The sequence below is a fragment of the Panthera onca genome, chromosome E3 (assembly GCF_046562875.1).
Source record: "Panthera onca isolate mPanOnc1 chromosome E3, mPanOnc1 haplotype 2, whole genome shotgun sequence".
Lineage (NCBI taxonomy): Eukaryota > Metazoa > Chordata > Mammalia > Carnivora > Felidae > Panthera > Panthera onca.
In genome coordinates, this window is record NC_138354.1 from 31249520 (window position 1) to 31269040 (window position 19521).

Genomic DNA, 19521 nt, shown 5'->3' on the forward strand with positions numbered 1-19521 from the left:
TATTACCGGGCCCACACAACAGAGGGAGAGACTGAGGCCCAAAGCAATTAAACCAATTGCCCACAGTAGTGCAGCAAGGGACGCCACCCAGTTGGCATTTGACCCAACAAATGTGACTCCTGGGTCTGTGTTCTAACCATTCCAGGTAGTGCCTTCCTAAAATAGGCCTCCAGACTCCCTGTCCATCTGACATTATGTTATATATTTGGTTTTTGCCTGTCTCCTGTCTCCGCACGTCGATTGGTAAACTCCAGGACAGAAAGGGGCCTTGATTCCTGCAGCATCTCCCAGCACCTACAGCAGCGAGAAGCATGACAAACACTCAAAAAATACTTAGAGGCTGTTTTGATTAACTTACTAAGCTCTCTTACGCAAGACCGTTGGTGTTAAACCAAGGGAGGAAAGGAACCGTACGACAGGAACAGACAATGGAGTTTCTGCTGTCAGGACCACGCAGAGGGATTGGGATATTTCTAGGCACTAAATCAGAATAGGAAAAGACTGTTCCAGCAGGCCTGCCGAGGTCCAGGAAGCTGAGGCTCAAAGAGGTTAAGGGCTTTGTCCCAAGGTCACATGGTCAGCAAATGGGAAAGCCGGGGCTGGGTGCAGAATGCCAGACTCCTAACCTCTGCTTTCCTGCTTGCCCACCCCCACCGCACCCCACCAATGCACCTCCCAGCAAGCATAGGGCTGGGAGCCTAGGTCAGTGGCCTGGTAGAAGAATAGGTCACAGACACGTTCCCACAAGAGTTGGGGGTGTTCAGATACTTCTAAATTTGATTTTAAGAAAGAGGGAGAAAAAAAAAAACCACCTTCGCCAAAAGAGACAAAATCTAGACAGCAAAGTCCATTTTAGAATGTCTCCAATCTCTGTAAAATATTGCCTGTCACCAGAACATTTGAGTCCGGTTCTCAGAGGAGACTCACTCTGGCTGCTGTTCCCGGCTTTAATTAACAGAGACTGCCCCCTGTTTGTCACAAGGAGAGTGCAGGGAGCCTGCTTCAGAAAGAAGCCGACCTAATAGACCGACCTTCGCGGCTTATTTGCCAGATCCCAAACTCTAAACCTGCTCCCCCTGTGAGCTTCACCCAAAGTGAATTCCCTTGCTGTTCCCGCCTGCCCCTCTGGAATATCGCCCACACCTGTTTCCCAAGCCTTTGAAAAATATGTACAAGAAGGGGGGAATCAGGCTCATTTTACTCTTTAAAGGAAGAAAGCCACTTTCCTCTGGGTATGTCAACTCAGTAAATAGAGTCACTGTCGCCTAATAGGTGTGTGATTATTGGGAACATGTCCCCATTTAGAACACGTGGTTGAGAAAACATTTCTTTCAGGGTTCCTCACGGGGAGGGGTGCGGTGTGGGGGGGGATGGTTATTAACTTCCTAATTGAAACACCTGTCAAGTTCATGGAAGATGAAAAATCATCAAAGACCACCCCCCACCACTACCCAAATGAATTCATGCAAATGTGTTGAAATTAAAACGCAGCTCTTAATGAAAGTGCTTTCTATGAAAGAGATGATGACATTATTTACAAGACAGGCACTTTTAATACCTAAAGAAGAATCTCGTTTGCTCTAGGCTTAATTATGTCAGTCTGCAGCACCATGTGCAAGGAGCCTGCAACCGTACTCCCAACAATTAAGGGGGAAGGAGCGATGTTACAAAGGAAGTCTGCTCACCAGGACTCGGAGCCAGTGTCCCTCTATAAGCAACTCCACAAATCAGACTATTTGTGTTGTGGCCCTCACCTGAAGGCGTTGATTGTTAATAGTCCTCATCAGGTGGCTTTTAGGGTTTCAAAAAGTTTTCTTAGCAACTGTTAGCCTTGAGAAAAAAGAAATGAGAGGACTCAGAAGCTGTTGGTTCGAAACCTTAAGAGCTACTTGGGGGCTGGAGGGGGGGCGGGGAATCAAAACTGGACTCCCATATACAGAGCGTAAGGAGAGACCAAAGAAGGGGGCAGATGTCTCCAGATGGGCGGGTGGTGGGGGTAATAAGCTAGGGAACTTACAAGGCCTGCCCTGGGCCCTGCAAGGCGAGTGGATCTCTGCAACTGCCTGCCAGAATCTTACAAGTTTATATTACACAGAGCTCGCAATGGGGGTCAGTAGTAAATTGTCCAGATGGTCTTAACAGCACTTTGCTCTCCCAAGGCTGCATCCTTGAAGCAGACTCCTAGTGCCAGAACAGTGGGTGGAATATACGTTGCAAGGACAGAGGAGGGGGTGACGAGCCTCTGATTGCCCACCTCCAGCTCAGGGGTCAACTGGAGGCCATGTCCCCTGGATGACTTTCTCCAACAGAAGCCAAAATGTGGCCAGCCCCTTGCCTTGCGGGGGCAACACACTGATTTGATGTATTTTATTCTCTTTTTCTGAAAAGATAAAGGAAGATAAAAGATAAACTACAAGAGAAGTGAAGCGGGTCTAAAGTTGGGTTTCCCCAGACTACAAGTAGTAGGTGAGAGGATTTTGGGTGGTACCCAAACATGTTTTTTTTTTAACAATTTTCTATTTACTTTTAATGTGTGTCAGAAAAAAATAACGACACGTCCACACTTGGCTTCATGGGCAGAAACATTTCAGGTGCACGTCAATTTAAAGTACATTTAAGAAGAATAATAAATACATTACAGTATTTATTAATAAAATATAAATAAAGAACATAAGAGGAAGTGTCTTGTGTTTAGGAAAGGTGGATTTTGGTATGAGGACAGGGTTCCTCAGTGTCAATGCTGTTGACATTCTTTTTTCAGTATTTATTTATTTTTGAGACTGAGACAGAGTATGAACAGAGAATGGGCAGGGAGAGACGGAGACACAGAATCTGAAGCAGGCTCCGGGCTCTGAGCTGTCAGCATAGAGCCCGACTCGAACCCACAGACTGTGAGATCATGACCTCAGCCGAGATCAAGAGCTGGAGGCTTAACCGACTGTGCCACCCAGGCACCCCCTTTTATTTAACATCGTTTAAATGTTCATTTATTTTTGAGACAGAGTGAGTGGGGGAGGGGCAGAGAGAGAGAGGAAGACACACAGTCTGAAGCAGGCTCCGGGCTCTGAGCTGTCAGCACAGACCCGGTTGAGTGGTTCGCACTTACAGACCATGAGATCGTGACCTGAGCCAAAGTACTCGCTTTCTGGGGGGAGCCACCCAGGTGCCCCAGTGATACTGACATTTTAGAGAGGATCATTCTGTGCTGTGGGGAGCTGGTGTCGGGGGTGGGGGGGGGGCTGTCCTGTGCATCGTAGAAGGTTCAGCAGCATCCCTGGACTCTACCCACTAGATGCCAGTAGCACCTCCCAGTTGCCACAAACAAACACTGTGGATGAGCAGACACTGCGAAATCGATTGAGAACTGCCCCGTGTTGAAATCCTAGTTCTTTCTCCTATGAGGTTTATGGCCTCAAATGAGTCACTTAACCTTTCTAAGCCTGAGTTTCCCCATCTATAAGATGTGGATATGAATGGTGCTTTCCTGGGGCAGCTGGGTGGCTCAGCCCGTTAAGCCTCTCTGACTCTTGATTTTAGCTCCAATCATGATCTCATGGTTCATGAGTTCAACCCTGTGTTGGACTCGATGCTGACAGTGTGCAGAGCCTGCTTAGAATTCTTTCTCTCTCTCTCTCTCTCTCTCTCTCTCTCTCTCTCTCGCTGCCCTTCCGCCATGCACAGGTGCGCTCTCTCAATAAATAATAAATAAATAAATAAATAAATAAATAAATAAATAAATAAAAACTCAAAAAAAAAGAGTGGTGCTTTCCCCAGGAATATTACAAACACTCCATATCTTCTAATATTATAAACACCCCATATCTTGCGTAGAGCGCTTGGCACAGTGAAACGGACCTTAGGCAGTGCTTAGTAAAGAGTCACTCTTATGACAGCCAACCTGAAGGAGGCTAGCAGGCGTCAGGCACTGCCCTGAGCCCTGGGGAGACCAAAGGCTGAGACAAGATCCTTGCTCTCCATGCAGCAACCCATGCTCAGGAGGGCCCCATGCTTTGCTGCTCTGCCGTTACCTTGGAACTCAAATGATTTCTGAACACAGGGCCTCACCAATTCTGCAGCCTGTCCGCTATGTAGGGGATGCAACTCTGGCAGAACGAGAGGCCAAGCGTGTGGGAACTTACAGGAGGATGTTTCGCTCAGCCTACACAGGCAAAGGCTTCTCAAAGGGGACATCCCAGCAACATGTAAGCATTCTCAGTAACATAGAAAGAAGAATTTTTTGTCTGAGTAGGCTTTATGGGTAGTGTGAGTCCAATGCTGGTCTTGAACTCACAACCGTGACATCAAGACCTGACCTGAGATCAAGTTTTACCAATGGAGCCACCCAGACACTCCCATAGCAAGAAGAATTTTGGTATATTCTCTTTTTTTTTAATTTTAATTTTTTTTAACATTTATTTATTTTTGAGACAGAGAGAGAGCATGAACAGGGGAGGGTCAGAGGAAGAAGGAGACATAGAATCTGAAACAGACTCCAGGCTCTGCGCTGTCAGCACAGAGCCCACCGCAGGGCTCGAACCCACAGACCGCGAGATCATGACCTGAGCCGAGGTCGGACGCTTAACCGACTGAGCCACCCAGGCACCCCTATTCTCTTTTATTTAATTTTAATTTTATTTATTTTTTTAATTACATCCAAGTTAGTGCAACAATGATTTAAGGAGTAGATTCCTTAATGCCTTTTGCTGATTTAGCCCATCCCTTCTCCCACAACCCCTCCAGTAACCCTCTGTTTGTTCTCATATTTAGGAGTCTATTATGTTTTTGTCCCCTCCCTGTTTTTTATTATTTTTGCTTCCCTTCCCTTGTGTTAATCTGTTTTGTCTCTTAAAGTTCTCATATGAGTGAAGTCATGTGATATATGTCTCTCTCAGACTGACAAATTTCACTTAGCATGATATCCTCTAGTTCCAGTCATGTAGTTGCAAATGGCAATATTTCATTCTTTTTGATTGCCGAGTAATACTCCATTGTATATACACCACATCTTCTTTATCCATTCATCCATCGATGGACATTTGGGCTCTTTCCATACTTTGGCTATTGTCGATAGTTCTGCTACAAACATTGGGGTGCATATGTCTCTTCGAAACAGCACACCTCTATCCCTTGGATAAATACCTAGTAGTGCCATTGCTAGGTCGTAGGGTAGTTCTATTTTTAATTTTTTGAGGAAACTCCATACTGTTTTCCAGAGTGGCTGTACCAGTTTGCATTCCCACCAGCAATGCCAAAGAGATCCTCTCTCCACATCCTCGCCAACATCTGTTGTTGCCTGAGTTATTAACGTTAGCCATTTTGACAGGTGTGAGGTGGTATCTCATTGTGGTTTTGATTTGTGTTTTCCTGATAAGTGATATTGAGCATTGTTTTCATGTGTCGGTTGGCCATCTGAATGTCTTCTTTGGTAAAGTGTCTATTCATGTCTTTTGCCCATTTCTTCACTGGATTTTTTGTTTTCTGGGTGTTGAGTTTGATAACTTCTTTATAGATTTTGGATACTAGCCCTTTATCTGATACGTCATTTGCTACGTCATCTTCTCCCATTCTGTCAGTTGCCTTTTACTTTTGCTGATTGTTTTCTTCGCTGTGCAGAAGCTTTTCATCTTGATGAGGTCCCAATAGTTCATTTTTGCTTTTGTTTCCCTTGCCTCCAGAGACATGTTGAGTAAGAAGTTGCTGTGGCCAAGGTCAAAGAGGTTTTTTCCTACTTTCTCCTTAAGGATTTTGATGGCTTCCTGTCTTACATTGAGGTCTTTCATCCATTTTGAGTTTATTTTTGTGTATGGTGTAAGAAAGTGGTCCAGGTTCATTTTCTACAGGTCACTTTCCAGTTTTCCCAGCATGACTTGCTGAAGAGACTGTCTTTATTCCAATGGATATTCTTTCCTGCTTTGTCAAAGATTAGTTGGCCCTACGTTTGTGGGTCCATTTCTGGGTACTCTGTTCTGTTCCATTGATCTGAGTGTTTGTTTTTATGCCAATACCATACTGTCGTCATAATTACAGCTTTGTAATACAGCTTGAAGTCCAGGATTGTGATGCCTCCTGCTTTGGTTATCTTTTTCAAGATTGCGTTGGCTTTTCAGGGTCTTTTCTGGTTCCAAACAAATTATAGGATTGTTTGTTCTAGCTCTGTGAAGAATTCTGGTGTTATTTTGATAGGGATTGCCTTAAATATGTAGATTGCTTTGAGTAGTATTGACATTTTAACAATATTTGTTCTTCCTATCCAGAAGCATGGGATACTTTTCCATTTTTTTGTGTATTCTTCAATTTCTTTCATAAGCTTTCTATAGTTTTCAGTGTATAGATTTTTCACCTCGTTGGTTAGGTTTATTCATAGGTATTTCATGGGTTTTGGGGCAATTGTAAATGAGATTGATTCCTTGATTTCTATTTCTGTTGCTTCATTGTTGGTGTATAGGAATGCAACTGATTTCTGTGCATTGATTTTCTATCCTGCCACTTTGCTGAATTCATGGATCAGTTCTAGCAGGTTTTGGTGGAATCTTTTTGGTTTTCCATATAGAGTATCATGTCATCTGCGAAGACTGAAAGTTTAACCTACTCCTGGCCCATTTGTATGTCTTTTATTTCTTTGTGTTGTCTGCTGAGGCTAAGGCTTGCAATAATATGTTGAATAACAGTGCTGAGAGTGGACATCCCTGTCTTGTTCCTGACCTTAGGGGGAAAGCTGTCAGTTTTTCCCCACTGAGGATATTAGTGTTGGGTCTTTCATATATGGCTTTTATGATCTCGAGGTATCATCCTTCTATCCCTTCTTTCTTAATGGTTTTTATCAAAAAAGGATGCTGTATTTTGTCAAATGCTTTCTCTGCCTCTACTGACAGGATCATGTGGTTCCTGTCCTTTCTTTTATTGATGTGATGAATCACATTGATTGTTTTGCAGATATTGAACCAGCCCTGCATCCCAAGTATAAATCCCACTTGGTCGTGGTGAATAATTTTCTTCATGGATTGTTGGATCAGATACACTAATATCTTGTTGAGGATTTTTGCATCCATGTTCATCAGGGAAATTCATCTATAGTTCTGCTTTCTCGTGGAGTCTTTGTCCGGTTTTGGAATCAAGGTAATTCTGGAATCATAGAAAGGGTTTGGAAGTTTTCCTTCCATTTCTATTTTTTGGAACAGCTTCAAGAGAATAGGTGTTCACTCTTCCTTAAATGTTTGGTAGAATGCCCCTGGAAAGCCATCTGGCTCTGGACTCTTGTTTTTTGGCAGATTTTTTATTACTAATTTGATTTCTTTACTGGTTATGGGTCTGTTCAATGTTCTATTTCTTCCTGTTTCAGTTTGGTAGTTTATATGTTTGTAGGAATTTGTCCATTTCTTCCAGATTACCCATTTTATTGGCATATAATTGCTCATAATATTCTCTTATTATTGTTTTTTTATTTCTTCTGTGTTTGTTGTGATCTCTCCTCTTTCCTTCTTGATTTTATTTATTTGGGTCCTTTCCTTTTTCTTTTTTGATCAAACTGGCTAGGGGTTTATCAATTTTGTTAATTCTTTCAAAGAACCAGCTTCTGGTTTTATTGATCTGTTCTACTGTATTTGTTTTTTAGTTTCAATACCATTGATTTCTGCTGTAATCTTTATTATTTCCTATCTTCTGATAGTTTTAGGTTTTATTTGCTGTTCTTTTTCCAGTTCTTTAAGGTGTAAGGTTAGGTTGTGTATCTGAGACCTTTCTTCCTTCTTAGGAAGGCCTGGATTGCTATATACTTCCCTCTTTTGACTGCCTTTGCTACATCCCAGAGGTTTCGGGTTGTGGTGTTATCATTTTCATTGGCTTCCATGTAATTTTCAATTTCCTCTTTAACTTCTTGGTTAGCCCATTCATTCTTTAGTAGGATGTTCTTTAGTCTCCAAGTATTTGTTATTTTTCCAAATTTTTTCTTGTGGTTGATTTCGAGTTTCATAGCGTTGTGGTCTGAAAATATGCACTGTATGATCTTGATCTTTTTATACTTTTTGAGGGCTGATTTGTGTCCCAGTATGTGATCTATTCTGGAGAATGTTCCATGTGCACTGGAGAAGAATGTATATTCCTCTGCTTTAGGATGAAATGTTCTGAATATATCTGTTAAGTCCATCTGGCCCAGTGTGTCATTCAAAGCCATTGTTTCCTGGTTGGTTTTCTGTGTCAGGATGTGTCCACTGCTGTGATGATGTGTCCATTGCTGTAAGTGGGGTATTTAAGTCCCCTACTATTATGGTATTATTATCAATGAGTTTCTTTATGTTTGTGATTAATTGATTTATATATTTGGGTGCTCTCACATTTGGAGCATAAATGTTTACAATTGTTAGGTCTTCTTGGTGGGTAGACCCCTTAAATTATGATATAATGCCCTTCTCCATCTCTTGTTACAGTCTTTATTTTAAAGTCTAAATTGTCTGATACGAGTGTGGCTACTCAGGCTTTCTTTTGTCAACCATTAGCATGATAGATGGTTCTCCATCCCCTTACTTTCAATCTGAAGGTGTCTTTAGGTCTAAAGTGAGTCTTTTGTAAACAGCATATAGATGGATCTTGTTTTCTTTTCTTTTTTTAACTTTTTTTAACATTTATTCATTGTTGAGAGATGGCGAGAGACAGAGTGCGAGTAGGGGAGGTGCAGAGAGAGAGGGAGACACAGAATCCAAAGCAGGCTCCAGGCTATGAGCTGTCAGCACAGAGGCCGACGTGGGGCTCAAGGTCACAGACCGTGAGATCATGACCTGAGCCTAAGTCAGATGCCTAACCGACTGAGCCCCTGGATCTTGTTTTCTTATCCATTCTGTTACACTCTGTCTTTTGATTGGAGCATTTAGTACATTGACGTTTAGAGTGAGTACTCAAAGATATGAGTTTATTGGCATTTTGTTTCTTGTAGAGTTGGAGTTTCTGGTGGTGTTCTTTGGTACTTTCTAGTCTTTGTTGCTTTTGATAATTTTTTTCCCGTCTTTTCTCCCCTCAGCAAGTCCCCCTTAAAATTGCTTGCAGGGCTGGTTTGATGGTCACTAACTCCTTTAATTTTTGTTTGTCTGGGAAACTTTTAATCTCTCCTTCTCTTTTGAATGACAGCCTTGCTGCGTAAAGAATTCTTGTCTGCATATTTTTCCAATTCAGCACATTGAATATATCCTGCCACTCCTTTCTGGCCTGCCAAGTTTCTGTGGCTAGGTCTGCTGCAAACCTGATCTGTCTTCTCTTGTAGGTTAAGGACTTTTTTTCCCTTGCTGCTTTCATGATTCTCTCCTTGCCTGAGTATTTTGTGAATTTGACTATGATATGCCTTATTGATGGCCCATTTTTATTTAATTGAATGGGGGTCCTCTGTGCTTCCTGGATTTTGATGCCTGTGTCTTTCCCTAGGTTAGGAATGTTTTCCACTATGCTTTGCTCACATAACCTTTCTGCCCCTTTTTTCTCTCTTCATCTTCTTGGACCCCTATGATCTGAAGTTGTTCCTTTTTAATGAGTCACTGATTTCTCTAATCCTTGAATCGTGCTCTTTTGCCTTCACTGTTTGCTTTTCTGCTTCATTATTCTCCATAAGTTTTTCCTCTGTATTGCTAATTTGCTGCTCTGCGTCATCCATCCTTGCTGCCAGGGTATCCATTCGAGGTTGGAGCTCAGTTATAACATTTTTTATTTCCTCCAGACTAGCTTTTACTTCTTTTATCTCTGCAGAAAGGGAGTCTAATCTATTTTCGACCCCAGCTAGTATTCTTATTATCGTGATTCTAAATTCTGGTTCAGACATCTTGCTTGGATCTGTGTCGATTAAGTCCTTGGCTGTCATTTCTTTCTTCTCTTTCTTTTGGGGTGAAATCCTTCAGTTTGTCATTTTGAAGGAAGAAAAGGAATTGATAAAGCAAAAAAAAAAAATTAAAATGAAAAAATTAAAAACAACACACACACACAAATCAAATAAATGATGCCAGACTGTAGGTGTGTTTTGGTCTGGTTATTGAAAGGAGCTTGATAGATTAGAGAAAAAAGCGGGAGGGTTGAGGGGGAGATAAAAAAGGAAAATGTTTGAAAATTTGAGAAAATGAATACAATGAAATAGAATAAAATGAAATGATGAAGTAAAATAGAATTTGAAAACTTTACAAAAAAGTAAAAAATATAGTAGAAAAAATAAAGAAAAATATTTTCAATAAAAATTGAAAATAAAAATAAATTTTTTGTCTTTCTGTATTCAAGAAAAAGAAGTGAAAAAGAAAAAAAGAAAACTGAATAGATGGACCAGTGAACAGGCTGAAATATGATTGAAATCACTTCGTTTTCCCCTAGAAGTCAAACTATGAAACACTTTATAGTTCGTAAACTAAGCAGGCGGAGAGACTTGTGTTCCTGAAGAGCGAGGTTGGCCCAGTTGGGCGGGGCTTAGGGTAATGACTTCGTTCTCCACTAGATGGCGCTGCTCAGCTCACTGGAAGGGATTGTTGTGACGCTTGCAGGTGTGTATGCGCATGCGCGGGAGCGGTAAAAATGGCGTCATCCAGCTGCCCAGTCTCTAGTATGGAAACTCTGTGCTCTCCCCGGCCAACAATCGCGCACCCATCCTTTGTCTCCGGCTTCCTCTGCTCCCGCTTCTACGCTGTCCGTGTCCAAGCCATCAGGTTGCCAGGCGGCACTTACCTCCGAGCTTTATTTCCTACGCGGCTGTGTTTCCCGACCCCTCACTTCGGAGGGACCGCGGCTTGGACCCGCTCAGATCCTCTGCAGGAGGGTCTCCCTGAGCAGTGCCTGGGTGCCGGCCTCACCCGGGAACGTTCGCGGGACTCTGCTCTTGCCGTAGCCAGAGACTGCGGCTGGGCGCCAGCCTGCCCCAGAGAAGGTTCACGCGATCGTGTAGCAGCAGCGTTTCGGGGATCATGGAAAATCACAACACGCATCTGGCCCAAGGCTTCACCCTTCCCACCAGAGCAGCACCAGGTAACGAGCTGCGGAGTTTCAGATTCTGCGATCACCTGTTTATAGAGTCTTAATAGAATTTAAACTCTCTCCTTTCTCCTTTCTCCCCTTTAGTTCAGTCCCTGTGGCTGTTTCCACTTTTCTCCAGCTGCTTTTGGGGGTGGGGGGTGTGCTTTCCCCCCCACCCCCATCCTCTCTCTGCAGGCAATAACAGTTCCCTGCCCTCAGTGGCTTCTCCCTCCCCCAGTTCACCTCTCTGCCCCGCGTACCTGCTGATTTCTGTGGTTCAGGTTGTGCAGATAGTTGTGTTGATCCTCAAATCTGTTTTCTAGGTGTGCAGGGTGGTTTAGTGTTGATCTGGCTGTATTTCATGGACGTGATGTGCAAAAAAATTTCCATGCTGTTCCACCATCTTGGCTCCTCCTGGTAGATTGTCTTTACAAATAGTTCTCAGGGCACGTGGGTGATTCAGCCGGTTAAGTATCCAACTCCTGATCTCACAGCTCCTGAGATCGAGCCCTACATGGGGCTCTGCGCTGACAGGGTGGAGCCTGCGTGGGATTCTCTCTCCCCATCTTTCTGCCTCTCCCCCTCTCAAAACAAATAAATAAACTTAAAAAAAAAAAGAAACCAATTCCTTCATCGTAAGACCCATGTTCTCCCCTTGTTTTGCAGTGAGAGAAAAGTTATGAACTTAGGTGGTTCTATAGAAATAGAGGCAATAATTGTTTCTGAGACCAGTAGCCAAAGCTCTGCCTCCATTTAGGACCCAAGGTCTTAAATACATATTTAAAATACAGACAGACAGACATATGTACCCTGTAGGGTCATTGGCTTGGATAAAGGAGGAGACTGAAATGCAATTATGAAGAACAACATAGGGGGTAAGAAGAGAAATTAAAAGAATAACTGATTTCACCATCCATAGCCTTTGAAACGATTTGGTGTCTCAAATGTCAGTCTGAAGAACAAAACTGAAGTTTTCCATACTTAAGTTTCCACTGGTCCATAGAAAATGGAGAAAAATTATGGTTGATGAAATAGATGTTCTGTAAGCACCTCTTTTAAAGGTTGTGTACTCTATTTGTATAATAATTCACTTTCTCAATTATGTTAGTCTTATCTTTATCAGTGTGTGTGTGTGTGTGTGTGTGTGTGTGTATGCACTCGTATGCATATTTAAATATTTCTTACCAGGGAAAAAATGGTAGACTTATCGTCCCTAATTTTTGGTCATTTTACTAGAGATGAAATCCCAGAGTCTGGGATGACTAATTTAAGAATCTCACAGTAGCTTTTGTTCACAAGTAAAGTGGTAGTTTGAAGCAATTCTCTGAATAATTTAAGTCCCTCCAACTGTACTGTGAAACCAAAATAGGTTTTAGGGTCATGCATTTTCCAGCTAAATACATTGGCTGAAATGACGAGGTGTATCCCCAGGAATCAGCTATGGCTGGATGCAAACCACACAACTCCCCAGACTCGTGTCTCTCTGCTCCAACAAATGCCTATAAATACAGATTGTATCAGTTAGTTTTTGCCATGTAACAAATCATCCCAAAACTTAGTGGCTTAAGATAACAACTATTTATTTAATACTTCTGGGGATTGGCAACTTAGGTTGGCCTCAACTGGATGGTTCCTCTGGTCTTGGTTGGACTCACTCATGCATTTGCTGTTAACTGCCAGGTCACCAGGGTGCTGGTTGGTCTGGGACAGCCTTCATGTGGGACAGCTCCTCTCTGTTCCATGAGATTTCTCATAAGCCATTAGGCTAGCCCAGGCTTTTTCACATGATGCCTGGGCAGGGTTCCTACTCACTAAAATAAAGCACATAAGACTTATTGAGACCCAGAGTCAGAACAGGCACATCATCCCTATGCCATATTCTGTTGGCACAAAACAAGCTACAAAGGCAGTTCGTATTCAAGGAGAATATGGAAGAGTGGCAAAGTTGCATTGTAAAGGAACATGCACACAGTGCCTGGGTGGCTCAGTCAGTTAAGCATCCGACTCTTGATCTCAGCTTGGGGCATAATCTCACAGTTTGTGAATTCGAGCCCTCAGTTGGGCTCTGTGCTGACAGCGTGGAGCCTGCTTGGGACTCTGTCTCTCCCACTCTCTGCCCCTTGACCCTTGAACTCACTCTCTCTCTCTCTCTCTCTCAAAATAAACTGAAAAGAAAAGAAAAGAACGAAAGAAAAAAGGGACATGCATGCAGGGATGTGTGAATCACTGTAGCTATTTTATGTCAACTGTCTTAGTCCATTTGGGCTGCTGTAACAAAATGTCACACACTGGGTGGTTTGTAAATAGTAGAAATCTATTTCTCACAGTTCTGGAAGCTGGCAAGATCAAGACACAAGCATAGACACATTCTGGTGACAGCCCTCTTCCTGGTTCATAGCCAGCACCTTTTCACTGTGTCCTCACATGGGGGAAGGGGTGATGGAGCACAGTGGGGTCTCTTTTATAAGAAGAGTGATTCCATTCGTGAAGACGCCACCCTCATGACCTAACCACCTCCCACAGGTCCCACCTTCTAATATCATCATATTGGTCATTAGGATTTCCAGATGGGAATTTTGAGAGGACACACAGAGAATAGCTTCAAGTTACAAACAGTTCAAATGCCATTACTACTAACCACAGTAGAATGAAAATCTCCCTGTCTCCAAGACTGCCCCACCGACAGTATTCCAGGAGAAACTGATACTCATGTTTTTTACTGTTAGCAAAGAAGCAACAGTCACATGAAGTTACACAAGCTGTGTTTTCACCTGCATAATCAGAGCAACCCCTGTACATTGGCAAGTTCAGTGCACCAACAGCCAGCCGTGTTTCCAAACCGGTAAACCAGGATGTCCTTGGTGCCTCCCTTTGTCTCAACTTCCACATCCTGTTGGTCACCAAGTTCTGTTAATTCTCCCTCCTGAACAAACATCAGATCCTTCCTTCCTGTCATCCCCATTCCTCCTGTTTCAGTTCAGCCCTCATCATCTCTCGCGGTGATGATGACACTTCTCCCTAATTTTGCCTACCCCCACTTCCATGTCCTCATCCTGAATCCAGTTGCCTTTCATTCACTTAACAAGCCTTTATTGAATGCTCACATCGTGCCAAGCACTCTGCTGTGGTGGCAGACATAAGAGGAAATAAGAGAGAGCCCATCGTTGGCTAAAGAAAGAAACAAAAAAGACTTAATTTATTCGTCAGGGCAGGTCATGTGCGGTACTGCATAACCACAAAATCTCAGTGGCTTAACCCAGTGAATGGTGACTTAGGAATCCAGGTCCCTCCCATCATGCAGCACCGCCATCACAAAATCCTTTACTTTCAGCCATGTGGAAGCCGTGTGGAGGCCATATGGAGCCATAGAGCAAAGAGCAGAAGGATGGAGTGAGGTAGTTTATGACCATGCCTGGGAAGTAGCATACATCATTCCCACCATATTCCATTGGCTGAACTCGGTCACATGGTCCCAACTTAAGCACGAAGGAGTCTGGGAAGTGTAGTGTTCCTATGTGCTCAGAGGAGGACAGAGAGCTGGTGAGTGTATAACGAGTCTTTTCCTCAATGGATGCTTGTCATGCATGTAACTGGGAAGTATGCATCCTATGGGAACCAGGGGAGGGTCTAATATATTTAACATATCCTTGGATTCAGGAATGCAGGGCAGTGGGCTAAATAATGACTCCCAAAGATATCTAAGTCCTAATCCCTGGAACCTCAAACCTAGTACCTGGCAGAAAGGACTTTGTAGATGTGATTAAGTTAAGGATCTTGAGACAGAAATTGCTCTGGATTATCCAAGGGGGCCCTAACTGGAATCATGAGTGTTCTTCTAAGAGGCAGAGGGAGCGAGATTTGACCTGGGAAGAGAAAAAGTAGACGGGATGACAGAAGCAGAGATTGGAGTGATGTTCTCTGAAGACAGAGGAAGGGTCCACAGGCCCCCGAAGCTGAAATGCTGAGAAAGGCAAGGAAGAGATTTGAATCTCTTGGAGCCTCCAGAAGGAATCTGCCTGCCGACACCTTGATTTTAGCCTGTTAAAGCTCAATTTGAACTTTTACCCTCCACAAGTATAAGAGAATAAAGCTTTCTTGCGTTAAAACATGGAATTTGTGGTCATTTGTGACAACAGCAAGAGGAAACTAATACAAGCAGTAATGCCTACACTGAGTTCCAGATAAGGATCCCTCATTAGTGAGCTAGGCAAAAAGACAGGAAGGCAGGGTCAGAAGTGGAAGTTAAGGCTGAAGGGTAGTAAGGTCCAGATCCAACAGGATTTGGCAGGGAGGAGAGGAAGGTGAGGGGGGCAATGAATTTAAGCCTGAGGGCACCAGGAAGCCATTGAAGCAGGAGTGACCTGACCAAGATCTGCATTTTTGCGTGATGACCCCACCTGCTCTGTGGAGAGCAGATCAGGGGAACCAGTGCTGGAGGCAGAAGACAGTCATTTGCTTTATTCCAGAAGAAAAGTAGAAAGGCAATAATTCAGGGTCCTGGCAGTATGTAGTAGAATCAACAGGACTTGGTGATGGCCCGCCTCTGATAAGAGACATCCACTCCATCACCAACATCAGCTGCACCAACTCTGATGGTCGATGGTACCTGCAAAGGACATAACCTGCTTACCACCTATCCGGAATAGAGACAAACTAGGGAAGTCTAAAGGAACAGGGAGGGTGCCTGTGAAGACCAGGTGTTATCCATTGGATGCCTTCTTCCAAATCCTGTAGTTGCCATGACCATCATGTCCTTTGTAAATTGAATAAAACAGTTGGAGCGCCATCCCCATATAAAGAGAAACCCAGCATTAACCGTCATCACCACCCATGCCACAATCAAGGGATTTCTATTTCTCCTAATCTCTTCTGACTCTGACTTCCTGCTTCTGCCTGTATGCCTATGCTGATGTGTGCTCCACAGAGATGTCCCCAACTGATGCATGAGCTGGGGCTGAAATCCAACCTGCACTGTCCTGGCCAAGTCACGTACTCTTGGTGTATACAGAAAATGATCTGATGCTTGGCATGGCCAGAACTTGGAGCTTTTGAGGAGAAAAGACTGGCGATAAAGGTCAAGTAGGGGGTCAGCTTGTTTCAATGCCTTGCTAAGGGGCTTGAGACTGCTTCCTATAATGATGGTACCTTGTCTAACAATGTAAAGCAAAGAGAGACACGTTCGTTCAGATTTGCACCTTATGCAGATCACTTTGCCAGCCAATCTGGTCCTCATCACCCATCTGGGACTGAGAAAAAGCCAACCAGTCTGAGCTGAGAACGTCTATACCGAGTCCTGTGGGGAATCCCATTGGCCTCCATGCACAGACAGGATCAAACAGTGCTGGGAAACAGAAAAGGAAAATAGATATGATTCCAGAGAGAAGCAGAAACAAGACAAAAAGGAACTTAACTACCTTGTTGATGGCTTTCTGGATCCTGAGATTTTGGGGTTCTGTGTGATACTCCTGGATCTTCCAATAAAGTCCTCCTACCTTCCTCCTGTTTTTGCCTAAATTAGCTCAAGTTGATTCCTGTTATAATTCTGACCGAGATACTTTATCTCCAGTTTCTCTCTTCAGGCCTTCGTCACATCACCACCAAGTGTTACATTTTGTGTCTCTCCTCCCGGAAGCCATGAGTTGGCCAGATGGAGAGGAGGAGGAGAGGTCAGGGGAAGGCAGGGGTGGGGAGAAGAGGCAAGAAGAGGGGAGGAGGAGAGGGGAGGAGAAAGGTGTCATTGCACACACACACAAAGATGTAGAAAAGTGTTCCTTATGGCATTGTTTGTAATAGCAAAGAACTGAAAACCTCCATCGGTGAGAGAACTGGTAGTCTCCCAGAGAGATCTCTCCATCGGTGAGATATTGCCTAAATAATTAACAGTACTTCCATATGGGAATACTATACAGCAGTTAAAAAAATTCTAGGGGTGCCTAGGTGGCTCAGTCAGTTGAGTATCCCACTCTTGATTTTGCCTCAGGTCATGATCTTGGCCATTCGTGGGATCGAGCCCCGTGAAGGCTCTGAGCTGACACCTCAAAGACTGCTTGGCTTTCTCTGTCCCTCTCTCTCTGCCCCTTGCCCACCTCTCTTACAAAATCAATCAATCAAAAAAAAAATCCAGAACTCAGTTTAAGCATTACTGCCTTACTTATATATTTAATAAATATGTTTATTAAATATGTTTAATAAATATGTTTATATTCTAGACATGTTATAAATTACAATAAATTCACATATTTCATATTATTATACATCTAAATATATTTTATAAAAATATATAATAAATATATTTATTTTTTTATATTTATATTTATTTATTAAAATGTAAAAATACATATTATAAGTATATCATATGAATTTATTTATGTAAATAATACAAATATTAAACTTAGAAGTAAATTTGTATTTATAATACATAAAATATACATATAAATACATACTGTGTGTGTATGTATATATATCTGAAATGATCTTCAGTCAAGATATAATTTTTTTTTTAAGAAGTAAGGCAGAAATACAAGCATACTTACTTAAAATTTTTTTTAATGTTTATTTATTTTTGAGAGAGAGAGAGAGAGAGAGAGACAGAGCATGAGCCGGGAGGGGCAGAGAGAGAGAGGGAGAGACAGAATCAGAAGCAGGCTCCAGGCTCCGAGCTGTCAGCACAGAGCCCCACGCAGGGTTCCAACTCGTCAACTGCGAGATGATGACCTAAGCCGAAGTCAGACACTCAACCCACTGAGCCACCCAGGCGCCCCAAGCACACTTACTTTTAGAATGCACAGACTATTTCTGGGAAGATGTACTAGAAGCAGTGACCCTCAGAACAGGAAGCATGGCGAGGCGCATTGCTCTTCCCAGAATGCTTCTCTGTACTGTTTTTTAACCATCTATATGCTTCAGCATAGTAATTTTTTACTTTGCTTCCAGCAAAGTAATTGATAAAAGTGTTTTTAAAAGCAAAGTAAACAAGAAAGTGCACTAATTGAAGGGTAGATGAAAAAGAAAAGAGCCTCAAACAGCTCAACAACCACCACCTGAGTTCCACTTTTGGCACCTCCATGATGGATCCTTGACCTTGACTAAACCATTTTCCTTCCTTGGGCCTCGGTTTTTTCATCTGGAAAATAGGTCAGCAGAATTCAATGCTCTCTAAGGTCCCGGCTCCAAAAACCGTCTGCAATAGTCGCTGACAGAGCTAATTGCTCGGGCAGAACTTTCTTTCAAATTAAAGCAGTAATTGTCCTGGCTTCCCACAGCAGCGTATGATGTTGCCATCATAATATGAAATGGCTTTTTCTTTATTAGAGTTATCTTTGGAATCTGGCACCTTAAAGGATATAAAATGAATCATAAATAACATATTTGCAAATCATGTAGAATGAGATGATTTTTTACAAGAGGCACATTTGGGCGCCTGATCAACCGCGCACCCTCTGCAGAGAAAAGTCCTCCATAGCCTGGCCAGAGATGGATGCAGATGCCTGACCCAGGAGGATCCAGTCAATTATAATGCTGCCTAAAATGAATTATATTTGTCCTCAAGAACTTGGGCTAAGAAAACACAGATGGGGGACAGGGAGTCCCATTACCTCAACGCTTCGGAACCAGACAAAGTTGCATGAGAGCAGGAATTGTACAGTCTTCCTCGTGCTGTATGCCCAATGCTTACCACCACTCTGGCACATACTAGGTGCTCAATAAATATTCATTGAGGGGTGCCAGGATGGCTCAGTCAGTTGAGCCTCTGACTCTTGATTTTGGCTCAGGCCATGATCCCAGGGTCATGGGATGGAGGCCCATGTTGAGCATGGAGCCTACTTGGGATTCTCTCCTCTCACCCTCTGCCTTTCTCCTCTGCACTCTCTCTCTCAGGTATTTTATATATATGTATATACGCATATATATACACACACATGTATATATATGTATATACACTATATGTGTGTGTATATATACTTATTGAAGGAAAAGGTAATCACCAGAGAAATAGTTCATAAATTCTGACAGCTGTAGGTTCCGTGGTACCACCCAGTTCCTTTTCCTTTGAGAGATCTAGATTTCTACATTTTCTTGGGATTTTGTGGGATTTGGATCTCTCTTTAAAAGCCCACTTCCACCTAAGCTAATTTCAACAGATTTTGGGTTCTTTCATCCAAAAGAGCCCTAAGACAAATATTCTTTGTTCTCTCAAAATACGAATCCTGTTTTCCCCTGAGATTACTTTCTTTTAATTAAATACCATCAAAATTCATGGTAACATATTCCATGGTTCAACTCTTCAGCAAACGTGTATTGAGCTAGAAACTATGTGAGACCTGAAAGATGAATGGGGCCAAGTCCCTGCCATCCGGGCATCACATTCAGATGGAGAAAGGCAGACATACAGTTAAGTCCTTCAAAGAGCAGATTATCTGAAAGAGAAGGTTTCAACAATGCACTCTGGGTATAAGTGAGAGAAAGAGATCAATATTTGGGAAGATCTCATGCAGGAGATGACCTAAAGATGGGTTTTGAAGAATGAGCAGGATGTCTCAGGGAAAGGGTATT